We start from the raw sequence: 12,416 nt of genomic DNA on the forward strand, positions 1-12,416 counted from the left end.
CAAAGTGAAATAAACATTGGTGTGAGATCACACAATTGGTCAGGTAGAGATGATTGGGTGATCCCCACCATTACTAGTTTCATGTTGTACAGTTCACCCACTAGATGTATAGGCTTCGGCTCCTCTACACCTACCTTACCTCCCCAAACCCAACTCCCAAAATGCAAGCCTGCTGGTGTCAGTGCATACCTCATCCACATCATTACTGTAGCTGTTGGTTCCTGGGATGTTGTCAGCAAGTATCCATGTCATGGATGTACATAGAGGCTGTGACTACTCCTCTATATGAGAGACTTGGGGACATATTTATTGCCCCGGAGCATCACTCTGTATGGATCGAGCTGCGCCCACTAGTGACTCATATCTATTATACCACACCAAGCCATTTTGCATGATTTAGAATGGCCTCCTAGCTATGGAGTGTGTGAAGGTTGGATAAATCACTGTGTTGCATTACTCTGCACTTGAGTGGCATTCCATGATTGGGGAGGGGGTACTCCCGCACAACACCTATGGATTGTGACACTTCCCCAGAGTGACAGAACTATGTACACCTGGGGACGCACTGACACCTTACACTTCCTGAGGTGATATAAGTAACATATAGACTTGCTGCACAGACCTACGCAAAATCCACCTACATGAGGGCTAATATGAATTCTTACGTAGGTACTCTACATATACATTTTGAGTTGCACTATAATTAGCCAACATGTTAGGATGTGGTATACTGTTATGAGCCATACGTGAGCGTATGGAGAGGGTTGACAGTGATATTAGACATACAACACATGCTGCTGACACTTAAACTAGAGTTTAGGAGCACGAACATTTGGTATTGTCATTTTTATGTATCCTTATCAGTGTCTGACATCCGCCCAGTGTGTGGTGCCTGACCAGATGTCACATCCATACATATTGCAAAGGTCACTGCAGGCTGTGGTTTCTGGGACAACGTCACAGGCCCTACAATGATATATGTGTTTTCAGTCTACATTCTAGTTGACACTTGTGTTACACAATATTACCTAGTTCACTTCACAGGTTTGGCACAGTTTATGGATTCAATGTAATGTAGCTATAAATTGACTGGTCACAAAATAGGAGTGCTGGACCTGGTCATTTTTGCAGGGTCATCCCCACACTTTTTGCCTCCTTCCTCCTATTTTTTTGACCTCTTGCTGTTGGCGCTAGTACTCTGAGCTGATCAGTGCTAAAGTGCAGGTGCACTCCCTTCTAAAGTTGGTATGATTGGCTTACACCTAATTGGCACATTTAATTTACCTGCAAGTCCCTTGTACCATGGTATACCTATACCCAGGGCCTGTAAATTAAATGCTACTAGTGGACCTGCAAGGCTGCTTTCCCCATCCACTGAAGTAGCCTGTCAAACCTGTCTCAGGCCTGCTAGCGCAGGGCCTGCGTGCGCAGTTTGCTGCCACAGGGACCTGGCATCTAAACTTACTTGGCAGTCCCAGAACTCCTCTTTTACTACATGTAAGTCATGCCTAAGGTAGACCCTAGCCAGGGTGCTATGTATGTAGAAGGCAGGACATGTGCCTGGTTGAGTGGCCTGTCCTGGTAGTGACAAACAGCATATTTGGTTTCTCACTGCTGTGAGTGCTGCCTTGCTCATAGGATTACATTGGAAATGATCAGCCTTATGACTAGGGGATATTGTCTGATTTATGATGGGTAGCATAGGCATGTTCGGTATGGGTGTAATGGTTGTGAGAAATGCTCCTTACTGGTGTAGGTGGATTTTTATTACCATTATAGAAATGCCACTTCTAGAAAGTGAGCATTTCTCTGTGCTTTTGACTCTGATGTTTTGCAGCTTGACTCCAATCCAAGTCTGGGGCAGAGTGACAGCTGGGCTTTGTGCATACTCTTCAGACAGCCTGTACCCAGGGAGGGTGGAAGTGTCTAGAGGTGGGCTTTGTGCATACTCTTCAGACAGCCTGTACCCTGGGAGGATGGAAGTGTCATAGAGGTGCATCTGCATATTGAATGGTCTTCCTGGGCTGAGAGAAGGGGAGTCGGGGCACACCTGCATTTGTAAAGGCTGTGCCCTGGCCTCACACAAAGGGCTCATTTATCCCCAACTGATGTCTGGAGCATGTGCTGGAGGAGAGAGAGGGCACTCCTGGAACCAGTTGTTACTGGTTACTGGTTAGAACCTCTTCTCCCCTTCTATGGAAATGCTTTGCAAAACGGAGTATAAGTACAGGGGATTTTCCCCATGTAAGAGAGACACGTTTAACACACAAGAAACATACTTGAAACTGGACACAGAATGCTGTTGGATGGACTCACCAGGAACCGCCTTGGACTGTTGTTGCTGTGCTGGCCAGTGACCTGCTGCGTCACTAGGAGGAACTGCCATTGACTGCATCCCACTTGTGCTGGCCTGTTGCTGGGCCCTGCCGCCCTGTGTTTGACTTGTGCCCCCAGAGGCTGGGTGCTGTGGCCCCTGCTCTCTGTGACCTTTGACTTTCAGCATGAGAAGTGCTTTCTCTCAGCTGTCCGAGTGCATGGAGTAACGCTCTACTGCTGGCCGTGTCGCTCTGTAAGAGCACCTCGTTTTTTAAATAGTTGGTGCTTTGAGAGCGCTTCGGGAACCCTGCTGCTGCTGGAGGGAAAATCACTGCCGTAGCCTGGGTGCACTGCATCGTCGAGTGCATTGTAAAGCGCTTCCCTAGGTGCCCCCGGGGCACAGCACGATGAAGGTTGGAGCGAGCACATTCCTAACGGTGCTCCTGGTCTGAGGCATGCTGCAAGGAGCACCCCCCGGGGCACGAACCACCATATATTTTTGGTATATTGCAACCAATGCACACAAAGTTAGTCGAAAAGAGTCCAGAGTTCAAAGGTATATCAAACAGATCCGTTCTGTGTTGACAAGTGTTCAATTTATTTCAAATTTCCAATTCAATTCATATAGACTTATTTTACATTTCCAATTCCATTCAGGTTTTCAGTATAGTTCTTCTATAAAGTTGGTTCATACTTGACAGCCAACACGTGTTCAGTGACAAGGTGACTTTATCAAGGCTTTCAAGGTACAGAAATCAACATATAAAAATGGACATATGTAATTGTATTTCAGAAATACATAAAACACATTTGTGCACCAGCTGAAACAGAAGAATAATGCTGAGTGACTAATAAACACAAAAATCAAGGATATATAACAACACATAGAGCGTAATGACATAGACAGCCAGATAGAGTGGTGCACATTCTTGTATTGCACCCTCCTATACATAGAGTACATTTAGAATGTTCCCATAAAGAGAACATCAGCGTGGAGTGGGAAAGTCTGAAAAGCCTCGTAATTGATACTCGCCCAAACTACATGGAGTAATACTGGCCTGCACAAAGTCTAGTAAGAATCAATAAACATTAAAGTAAGTAAACACAGTACCAGAAGTCTGGGGGAAACAGTCTCATAGGCGTTCCAACCGAGTACAGTCGGTAAACCATCTTGCTGCGAGCCGGAAGTCAAATAAATAAGGGCAATTAAACTCAAAGAAGGACAATGATCCCTACAGATGTGTAAAAGTGGTGGCCATCTTGGATGAGGAAGGATAGATATGGTAATCTATAATAGTTAGATGCAAAAGGGTGGTGGCGTGGTGGTACCATGCTTTACAGACATGAAAGAAAGCATATAAGTGCTGTGGAATGATAAAAAAGTGAAAACATCGACGTGTATAGTCATGTGTCAAATTTACATGTGACATGCTCAAATTGTAACTATTTAGGGCCATATGTACGAACACTTTTTCCCATAGACACAGAATGGGTAAAAACCTTTGCTACATCTGGCCCCTAGTGCCTAAAGGTACACATGACATGCCCAATATTGATGAGGATAAGTATCTAAACTGGTCCCGACAATAAAGAAAGGATAATATCATACATATAAGTATAACTTAAATGTAACGTGAGATATATTAGGAGAGTATGTTGCATATCAAAGTATACTTTTTGAGACATCGCAACTGAAGAACTTGGGTCCATCAAAATAGAGTGATTACATCAAAAGTGTAAAAATAAAATGTAAATGGGTAGACTTCAGCCAATGTACATCCATATGTGAGATAGCAATACATTTAAAACAAAATAAATGGATAATGGTATACACCGATAACGTCCCTATGTCCTATTTCTACAATAACACATACAGAAATCCACCAAAGTAAAACAATTCCAAAGAACTCCAAAGAAAATACATGAAAGATACAGGACATTTGTAAATGTATTTCAGAAATACATAAAACACATCTGTGCACCAGCTGAAACAGGAGAAAAATGCCCAGAAACGACTAAACGCAAAAATCAAGGCTATTCCGTGCACACCGTCACCAAAAATGGGATGAGTGTGTAAGAAAGAAGGAGCAATGTGTGCATTCATCAAAGGTACAGATATCCGCTATTAGAAAAATGTATAGCCTGTGGCACCGAAAAACAAAAAAATGCGTATCACGAACAACAATAGATGTCTTAGTGTCTATCCAAAAAGAAAGAAAAAGCGTCAGGAATGTGCAGTCACTCTGCAGCTTAAGTATACCCAGTTCCCACTGTGAACAGTGAAGAGTTACAGAAAGGAGCTAGGTAATAACTAACCCGAAATTAAAAAATTCTCAAGATTTCAAATGACCACATCTGTATCCACAGAGTATTAAGGCCCATATTTATACATTTTTAGTGCCGCATTTGCGCTGCTTTTTGACGCAAAAACAGCGCAAACTTACAAAATACAATTGTATTTTGCAAGTTTGCACCATTTTTGGGTCAAAAATTGACGCAAATGCGGTGCTAAAAAAGTATAAATATGGGCCTAAATCCGTTAGGAGTGACAGCCTGTGTTCATACACCACAAGGACGTGGAGTACCTTAATCCAACAAATTTACCTTTAACAAGTAGCTCCAGGATGTAGAAGGCAAACAAATGTACAGGCCATAGTACGCCTAAATCTGCAGGTAAAAGATCACAAATAAATTGGCAGAATATGGAACCCTAACAAGCAGAACCTAAGCAGTTGCACATATGTCATACGGAGCCCCTACCAATGCTGATAGACCTAAGCAAATCTTGCACAAATATATGGACTAACGTCAAGAACATAGTTAGAGTATAGGTGACACACGTAAGTTGTATGACGTGTTATGTACCTGTTTAGAAGGAGGGAAAAGAAAAGAGACATGCCCTGTGTCATTCACTGTGATACACCAGTAAACTGCAAGTCAGACAGCGAACCTGAACCATAAATATAGAATGTGGTCCGACGTCAAGGACATGGTGAGAATAAAGACAACACATGCATAATACAGAACGTGTTCACATATTTAAGTATTTTTATTATTTATTGTTTATACTTTAGAAGGAGGGAAAAGGAAAACGGCATGCCCAGTGTCATTCACTATAGTACACCAGTATGCTGCAAAATGGACAGTGAACGTAACCGTAAAAACAACACATACAGCGTAATGACATAGACAGGCAGCTAGAGTGGTGCACATTCTCGTATTGCACCGTCCTATACATAGAGTACGTTTAGAACGTTCCAATAAAGAGAACATTGGCATGGAGTGCCCAAGTCTGAAAAGCCTCGTAATTGATACTCGCCCAAACTACATGGAGTAATACCGGCCTGCACAAAGTCTAGTAAGAATCAATAAACATCAAAGTAAGTGAGCACAGTACCAGGAGTCTGGTGGAAACAGTCTCATCAGCGTTACGACCGAGCACAGTCGTGAAACCATCTTGCGGCGAGCCGGAAGTGAAATAAATAAGGGCAATTAAACTCAAAGTAGGACAATGATCCCTACAGATATGTAAATGTGGCGAACATCTTGGATGAGGAAGGATAGGAATGGTAATCTATAATAATTATGTGCAAAAGGGTGGTGGCGTGATGGTACCATGCTTTACAGACATGGAAGAAAGCATATAAGTGCTGTGGAATGATAAAAAAGTAAAAACATCGACGTGTATAGTCATGTGTCAAATTTACATGTGACATGCTCAATTTGTAATGATCTAGTGCCTAAAGGTACACGTGACATGCCCAATATTGAAGTGGATAAGTATCTAAACTGGTCCCTACAATAAAGAAAGGATATTATCATATATATAAGTATAACTTAAATGTAACATATGAGATATATTAGGAGAGTATGTTGCATATCAAAGTATACTTTTTCAGACATCGCATCTAAAGAATTCGGGTCCATAAAAATAGAGTGATTACATCAAAAGTATAAAAATAAGATGTGAATGGGTAGACTTCAGCCAATGTATATCCATATCATATTACATATGTGATAGCAATACATTTAAAACAAAATAAATGGATAATGGTATACACCGATAACGTCCCTATGTCCTATTTCTACAATAACACATACAGAAATCCACTGAAGTAAAACAATTCCAAAGAATATACATAAAAAGTACAGGAAGTGGAGTATATACCTGGTTATAGCAACAACGACACCACTATCAGTGGTCCTAAATACTGTCAGTCATAAGGTAGTTACACCGTATAGTGTCATGAAAATAATTGGCTGTTTCAGATCCGAGAATCTGTTAGTCCACAAAACATGTAGTTCTTTATCCACATTTAGACCCTGTTCTATAGCCCGTAATCTAATGATCCATCTCCCTTCTTGTTTTCTGAGTTCTTTATTACGATCCCCAGCTCTAGGATGGCCAGAAATATGTGATATGCCATGGAATCTAATGTTTAGAATTTCAGTATTGCAGTGTGTAATGTTGTAATGGGTGGCTAAAGGGTAATCAGGGTTGTTGTTCCAAAATATATTTTTGGGTCTGAAATCACCGTCGGGCCCAGAGAACTCGCGCAGCAGGATCATGTGCGGGCATGCTGGGAAGTGAGGTGTCGGGCTCAGGAGAGCTTGTGGTGCGCTCCCTCCCTTCCCCGCCAGTGGAGGAGAGTAGGCCTCGGGAGGCCTCTCCTCCGTCGAGGAGCTGTTCACCTGTCTCCTGCCCCGACCACAATAGAGCTACGTGCAGCCGGGTGGGAGCGCAGGAGCATCTCTGCGGGCCCATGGGCTCAGTGGCCCCATCCCCAGAACTCAGGAGGCCCTTATTGAAAGAAGTGGGGCCACCTCCCTTTCTGGGTGTGTGTTCTTCTTGCCTCTCCCCAGCACCGAGGCTTAATTTGGGGATTTTGGGAGCCTGTAATTGTAGGGGCATTATTCTGCAGGACAGAGAGAGGCCTCAATGGAGGCCCCTTCCTGCTAAGAGCCAGGCTGTTCCCCCACCCCATCCTATTGATCAGTGTGCAGGAGCTCCTATGTGAAGCCGAGTGTGGGAGATACCATCTCCCCCGGAATAGCAGCACAATTACATTCTGCCCTGCATATAGACTGCAAGTTTCATAGATTAGTGCAGCTAGGGTGATATATTTTCTTCTGATGACTTGCCATGTGTTTGCTGATGTTCCTGTAATGGGCATTCATGATGGTGTGTTTACTAAGGCAAGTGCATTCCTACTGACATGTGTACTATGACCCATGCATGTATGATTATATGTTTTGATGATGTGCCATGTGTTTTCTGATGTTCCTTTTATGGACATATAAGATGATTCTCTGACGTGCATTTCTTTAGTAATGTTCTCCCGACTACTAAATATGTTGCAGAATAATCAGTAACCTTTGTGTTTTATGTGACTACGGCTGGCTTTTGCAAATTAATAGTACTGTATAATGTTCTGACAACTGCTTGGTTGACAGGGTATTACTGACATGCTGTGTTTGGTCTAATGATGTGTACAACACAGTTTATTTTTATATAACTTGGTGTTGTGTTTCCTTTGTGGTGGGGACAGTGCATTACATGTGTTTTGTGTGTTGTGCAAATGCTTTACACATTGCCTCTGGGATAGGCCTGACTGCTCGAGCCAAGCTACTAAGGGGGTGTGCATGGGTTATTTTGGGTGTGTAACTCCCTCGTCACGACTAGAGTGGGTCGGTTCTGCTTGGCTTAGGTGCATGCCCTAGCCAACTAGAAACCCCATTTCTAACAAGGAGTTATTGCCCTCTTGTGGCCAGAGTACATACCAGTTGGTGCTAATGGTATGGGTTGTTGTGCTCCGTGACATTGCCTCCCTGATGTTGCAGGGACCTCTGTTCCAGTGTGTAGCCATACCCTGGCTGTATGTGGCAACAAAAGGGAAAGGTCATCAGACACAACCAAGATATTTGAATATATGCAACCTGTCACATTTGTACACAATTGAATCTACATGCTAAGAGCAGTGGTAAGTGAATGACGGACATTATCTATTGCCATTTAATAGTGTTACATGGATGAGGCAGCAGTGATGGGCCACTGTTTGGGACTGGGACTGGGGAATAGGAATTTGCAATTGCCATCACACATTGAACTTGCAGTGCAAGGGAACAGCTGAGACACATGAGGGTCTGACACACCATGCAGACTGCACATACGTGGGACAACATTCATGGTCATATCTGTGGAGTATTACTAACATTGCTTATTTGGTGTCATTGTTAGTATCATCACATCTTACCTGGCACCACATTGAGGTCATCACTCACAGGCAGCCCATGAAGCAGGTAGGTGTCTTTGGTGGAGAGGACATCCCTCTCAAGTGGAGTGAGTCAGAGATCAGCTGCAGTTGATATACCATGAAAAGCTCTGGCCACCTCTATCTTTGTGTACTTTCCCTTCACCTTCCTCATCTCATCCTGCCGCTTCTTTTTGATGTCAGTGATGGTACGGATGTCCTCCCCCAGTGCAGTGACCGACATGGTCAACTGCTGCCATAGGGATGCCTTCTGTGCAGGAACTGCTGCTGTAGGGTGGGAGACCATGTAGTCTCTTGTAGTTCCTGATGATATATTGGAGGATCATTTTGGTCTCCTCCTCCATGTAGTTCTTCTTTCTTCTTGTAGGTAGCATGGCTTCTGTAGAGGCAGGGCAGGAAGATGCAGTGTTGTTGAGAAACCCGAACCTTGCATGTGGGCTGCTTTATCTGATTTTTGGTGCAGGGTTACAGGTGACATTAATTATGTGGAGGTGCATGTAATTACAATGATTCCAGCCCAAGATCAGTGATCTACTCCGAGTGTGGATGATCTACCCTGAGCGTGAATGATCCGGTTACCTTTGTGAATCGGGCCCGGTGTCTTCATGAGAACAGGACGGTTTCTGTTGACTAATCTTTTGTAACAAAACAGCTAAGAAACATTGTTCATTCATTGTGTTCTAACATTGCAACTAAACTGTCTACTGGACGTCAGTTTCCCAGCTCCTTAAGAGATAAGAGAGAAAAGGTTTATTGGTAGTGCAATGCATTTTTTTAAACATGATCACCTCTCTCATACACTCTTTTCTGTCCATTTTATTCATAAAGAAAATCGTTTTTATGATATTGTAAGCAATTCTGTTCATTTGATGAGCTCATGAAAGTGTAAAGGTTGAAAGGATTACACATTTTATAGATTAGTTTATTGTTAATGCAACTACAAAAATTCTCACAAGTATCTATAATGCATTTCTGACCTAGGTAATAATGGCACATCATGTAAACTATGTGCTCGATGGAGCATTCTTTAGTTAGAGACCATAAATATGGCTACTTCATGTTTTCAGCTACTGGACAGAATTGAAGAAGAAAATAAATGTATTTCACTTTCGTTTTCAGGCCTACATACATTTCTATATGTTTAATTTCTACATATAATTATTATTAATTTGAAAACGCTATTCCAACCCCCCTATCTGATAGTTTGGAACCATCACAAAATTGCATTCACAGATGTATTGAGAGCTCACTGTCATCCTCTGCTGAATCCCTCCTTTTCCTTTTCAAATGTTCCCATTCTTTTATTCTATTATATTCTTTATTAATATGTTCACTCTATTCTAGATGTTTCTTCGTTCTTCTACTTACTTCTCTATTTTCCTTCCATATTAATAACATTTTTATTGTTTTATAAATTGCTAAAGTATATATGAAGCAAATATTTATTATTAATACAGGAACTAAAACTGCTCTGAGGATTCCTCCTTTTGCTGCTTTTCTCCAATCACCTATTGTAGAGTTTCCCCTACTAACACTCTGTACTATGCTAGTGGTTTCACAAGTAAATTAATTATTTTTCTTGATAATAGTGTATATGATCAAGATGTAGACATCCCCTAATTATGTAATCTAATTCAATTTTTATTCTTGGAACATCTAATGATCTTTCTTTTTTCTGAACCTGTACTAGTATTTGAACTTGAATTGGTACTTGGCCTTTCTGCATCCTCAACTTTCATACAATTCTTAGCAGCCTCTTCAAACCATGGGAGAAAAATCCCATCTTCAAATAGATTCATTTGACCTGGTGCTGTTTGTGTAGTAAAAACAATATGTCTTCCTTCTCCTAATACTAGAATAGTTTGTGCAATATGAGAATATTGTGATGTTGGGACGGATCCATTTACTGGAGTACCTCCTGCAGCTCCTTGGATCACTGTATTTGTAGCACAAGCTATTTGAGCAGGTATTGCTTGTGTCATAATCACTCTAGTATTTTTGCTGGTATTGTTATTACAGGAACAGTAATCCCTGCGGGTATTTCTGATTTAGCAGCTCTTGTGTCTGTGCATTTTCAGGAATTATTTGTTGGGCAACAGGCTGTGTGATAACTGGCTGTGTCACAATCGGCTGTGTCATAACTGGTTGTGCTATTGTTGTTTGTCTCATCATCAGTTCTGCAACCACGGGTTGTACTGCTTGCAATTCTTCAGTAATCTGAGATGCGTTCGGGTAACAGGAGCAGTAGCCACTGTTACATTATTATTATTATTATTAGCAATAATAATAATTATAATAATAATAATAATAATATTAAGAAGAAGAAGAAGAAGAAGAAGAAGAAGAAGAAGAAGAAGAAGAAGAAGAATATTGTTATTATTATATATGTGTGCCCGTACTTGATCCATGTCCCACGTATGGTGGTGAACGTCCAGCTAACAACTCCTTAAAAATTTCAACCCCTGGATCAGTTTCAGCATCTGTTTTTAATTAAGCCTTTATTCTGTAACTCCTTTAATCTTTTTCCTTATCTTTTCATTTTTCTCTGACAGTTAATTTTTCTCTTTTATAATGGCAGGTTATAATTTAGTTTCTTCTATTATGTGTTTTCTCCACCTTTGTTTATGTTCATCCAAATCTGCATCTTTAGAATTTCACATAGCTTGTTTAGTTCACCTTTGGTATTTGTTTTGATCCCTTTCTCTTGCCAATTTCTCCTAAGTGCCTAAAGCTTCGAATTGTGTGGTTCTGGGAGGTGGTTCAATTTCACATATGGTTTCTCACATTCTGTCCAAAATTCTCAAATTAAATGACCTCCATTTAGTAAATCTCAATGGACCCTCTTTTTCAGTGATCTTGCACCATTGACAAATCCATAAACATGCATGCATCCCTTCCTTCCTCCTTATGTAATATGCGGACATTCCTTCAGGAGGTGCCTCTTCACCCTCTCAAACAGCAATAGTTACATCACCTCAAATAAAATTTCTAATGACTTTGAAAAACTTCATGATTTCAAATTCAATTCAACAAATTGTCTAATAATAATAACATTTTCAATGTTTTATTTTTGTTCCTTGCACATCAAATTTAGAAAAGCCCTTCAACAATCACAGCACCTCTCGGACTTATACCAGTGTGGCACAAGATGACGTAACAACTCACTCCCTGCAGCAGTTCACCCTCCTTTACCATTTCTTTGTGCACACAAAGCTTTTTTTCTGCATTTCTATGTCACATAAAATAACACTCTTTGTCTGCTTCTACCAATAGAACAATTCAACAACCCACATTTTTAGTTATTTTCACCTTCTGACTTTTCAATCAACAAGTGTTTTTCATACACACCATTGAAATCCTGACTAGAGGGAAATCACGTAATCAATTCAGTGTCACATTTGCATGTCACTGACCAATATTAGCACAATCACAACAATTTATTATCCCTATTTCAATTTTGCAGGCAACAACGTCTCATGACCTTCACTTCAAATCATTAGCAGATAAGAGTGGCATAAATCAATTTCTTTGCATATATGTTTTTTTATCATTGGATCTTAGACTACTTCTTATTTCGATAACCTCTTTATTTTCTTTTACAAAATGCACAAAGCATCAGCAATGCAAAGCATCAAAAAGCAAACATTTTCAGACAATATATAATTCAATATACAATATAAAATGTATCATTACAATTTTTTGACACATAGCCCTATTGATACTCACACCTGAATCTTGAGTTTCACCACTCTGCAACCACTATTACTGGCAACCGCTCCATGAACCACTTTCTGTCAATCTTTGAAATTGGGCTTTGGGCAATTGGGT

Source organism: Pleurodeles waltl, chromosome 1_2, assembly GCF_031143425.1.
Source record: "Pleurodeles waltl isolate 20211129_DDA chromosome 1_2, aPleWal1.hap1.20221129, whole genome shotgun sequence".
Lineage (NCBI taxonomy): Eukaryota > Metazoa > Chordata > Amphibia > Caudata > Salamandridae > Pleurodeles > Pleurodeles waltl.